Raw genomic sequence first — 3,618 nt, 5'->3', positions numbered from 1 at the left:
AAAACACTTGACGGATCGTTGTTGCCTCGTTTAATTAAGGAATACACAATCTTACTGTTTATTCCTTCGTCCAAATCGGTTGCATTCAATTTAATCACAAGTGAGCCCTGCGCGGCATCTTCGCTCAGACGCACTTTGTAAAGCGACTTGCTAAACGTGGGCACGTTGTCGTTGACATCGAGCACATTTACGCGTATTTGCAACGAGCCAGATTTAGGAGGTTTACCTCCGTCAACAGCGGTGAGCGTGAGTGTGATGAGAGATTGTTTCTCTCGATCTAAACACTTTTGTAGCACCAGTTCTGCAGATACGCCGTGGTCTCCTCCGCTCTGCACATCCAGTGTAAAATGTTCATTGTTGCTCAATTTATAGCTCCTCACTGAATTACTGCCAAAGTCTGCGTCCACGGCCACTGGGAGGAGATACCGCTCTCCTGGTGAAGCTGATTCAAAAATGTCCAAAGTGTACACACTTTCTATAACAGAAGGTGAATTGTCATTTATGTCCAAAATAGTGATCTCAACGCGATGCGCCGTCATCGGACTGTTTAACACAGCTTGTATCCGAAGAGAGCATTTCGCCGTATTCGGACAAAGCTCCTCCCTGTCTATTCTTTCCTTTACAAATAAGTTACCGCTCTGCAAATTCACGTTGAAATACTCTTTACTGTAGCTGGAAACCACACGCAGTCCTCTGGTGTCCAGCTCCTGTACGTTGAGGTTGAAATCCTTGGCGATGTTGCCTACCACGAAGCCTTTGTTCGCCTCCTCGGTAATGGAGTAGGACAATTGCGAAGCGGAAGAGCCGAAAATACAAAGAAGCAAAGCAAAGTAAATCCAGAAATCGTGTTTTTGTTGATGCATCCTCATCGCCAATGCAGCAAAATGTACAAACAGCCGTCGATTATTTATCCACATTGAGATAACTGAATCCAATGCAGCATTACTGTTGCGAGGTTGCCGTGCATTCTGCGCGTGGACTATCGGCAGATGACGATTTCTTTTTCCTCAAGCAGGGCGGAGTAGAATTATTGAGGAGCCGTCGGATCAACATATTCATATTTACGGTCTCCTGCGACCTCGTGTGGCCAATATAAGGTATCGGTCTATCATGACTGCCACTGCACAAGCAGAACGGCCGATCAACAAAACAACCTTTTTTATTTAGGCCTGACACCGGATACCGCTGGAAAACGTTGATTCATATCTTCCACTTAAAATGTATTCCAACATTTTCAGAACATATCAAGCAATAGTAGTAATACTAATTTCGACCTACATTACACAGTTGCTGGCATAAAACAAACAAAAGAGGAAACTCGATATCAACTGTATGATTAATAATTCTACAATATTTCATAATGACAATTATAATTCAGAATATTAAGTCAACGATGGTGCAAATGTTCACTCATCTGACTTCCACTCAGGTAGTGTGTAGTTACCACTCACTGATTGTGTGAATGTGACTGACTTGTGAATGGTTGTCTCATTCTATTTGTGCTCTGTGATTGACCGTCCATCAGTCCAAGGGGTTGTACAAAGGGTTGGTAAAGCTTTACCACGAAAGCCAGGATAGGCGCCAGCTCAGGCGCCAGCTCCTATCAGCTCTGAACCACACAAGCAGTATGCAGAATGGATGGATGGATAATCAATCTGATCATCAACATGAGCCACCCACAGAAGCGCATCGACATCAAGTCCAGCACCACGGACAGCGGCATTTGGACTTGCCTTTGTCACCAGTATATGGACAATGAGTGGAAATGTGATGTCAAAAATGGAAGTTCAGCATGCAGACATGACCATCGATAGCCAGTGGGGAACACACAAGGCCTTCATCTTAAAAGTGCACAACCTCGACTTATAGCAGCACTTCCCAAAAAAAATGGTGTGTTCAATTTACTTAACCTAATTTCATCAAGTGGTTCCTTGAAATAAAATCATCTGGATCCAGATAGATTATTTCAGTAGACTGCATAGATCTACTGAAAAAATCTAGCTAAATTGTAGACTACTCACTATCTATGCAACCTTGACATCTACTTTCGGAATGTACTGTATCTTGATCCAAATCATTCTTTTTTGAGCAACCACTTGACACAATAAAATTGAGTGAATTCATCACACCATCATTTTCAATATACAGTGCAGAATAAAGTGCAAACTACGTCAGAAAACATACTGATCACTCCACGTATGAGTGATTTTCATTATTTGCACATTGTGTGCTTTCCAATCAAACAACTATTCACTTATAGTTCTTCCAGACATGTTTGAGTTTAACCTGCAACATTTATTAATGCATTAAGGTTAACATGAAAAAATGTATGTGTATATTTTTTTTTCGGCTACACATAGCTTTCGATTGAAAAGCCCATCCACGGTCGCGATGCGCCGTCATCGGACTGTTTAACACAGCTTGTATCCGAAGAGAGCATTTCGCCGTATTCGGACAAAGCTCCTCCCTGTCTATTCTTTCCTTTACAAATAAGTTACCGCTCTGCAAATTCACGTTGAAATACTCTTTACTGTAGCTGGAAACCACACGCAGTCCTCTGGTGTCCAGCTCCTGTACGTTGAGGTTGAAATCCTTGGCGATGTTGCCTACCACGAAGCCTTTGTTCGCCTCCTCGGTAATGGAGTAGGACAATTGCGAAGCGGAAGAGCCGAAAATACAAAGAAGCAAAGCAAAGTAAATCCAGAAATCGTGTCTTTGTTGATGCATCCTCATCGCCAATGCAGCAAAATGTACAAACTGCCGTCGATCATTTATCCACATTGACGTAACTGAATCCAACGCAGCATTACTTTTGCGAGGTTGCCGTACGTTTCTGGTCGCCTTCTGCGCATGAACTATCGGCGGATGACGATTTCTTTTTCCTCAAGCAGGGCGGAGTAGAATTATTGAGGAGCCGTCGAATCAACATATTCATATTTACGGTCTCCTGCGACCTCGTGTGGCCAATATAAGGTATCGGTCTATCATGACTGTCACTGCACAAGCAGAACGACCGATCAACAAAACAACCTTTTTTATTTAGGCCTGACACCGGATGCCGCTGGAAAACGTTGATTCATATCTTCCACGTAAAATGTATTACAACATTTTCAGAACATATCAAGCAATAGTAGTAATCCTAATTTCGACCTACATTACACAGTGGCTGGCATAAAACAAATAAAAGAGGAAACTCTATCAACTGTATTATTAATAATACTACAATATTTCATAATGACAATTATAATTCAGAATATTAAGTCAACGATGGTGCAAATGTTCACTCATCTGACTTCCACTCAGGTAGTGTGTAGTTACCACTCACTGATTGTGTGAATGTGACTGACTTGTGAATGTTTGTCTCATTCTATTTGTGCTCTGTGAGTGACCGTCCATCAGTCCAAGGGGTTGTACAAAGGGTTGGTAAAGCTTTACCACGAAAGCCAGGATAGGCGCCAGCTCAGGCACCAGCTCCGGTCAGCTCCGAACCACACAAGCAGTATACCGAATGGATGGATGGATAATCAATCTGATCATCAATGTGAGGCACCCACAAAAGCGCATCGACATCAAGTCCAGCACCACGGACAGCGGCATTTGGACTTGCTTTTGTCACCA

Source organism: Hippocampus comes, unplaced genomic scaffold (assembly GCF_001891065.2).
Source record: "Hippocampus comes isolate QL1 unplaced genomic scaffold, H_comes_QL1_v1.1 scaffold118, whole genome shotgun sequence".
Taxonomy (NCBI): Eukaryota; Metazoa; Chordata; class Actinopteri; order Syngnathiformes; family Syngnathidae; genus Hippocampus; species Hippocampus comes.
Note: the sequence above shows the minus strand (reverse complement) of the source record.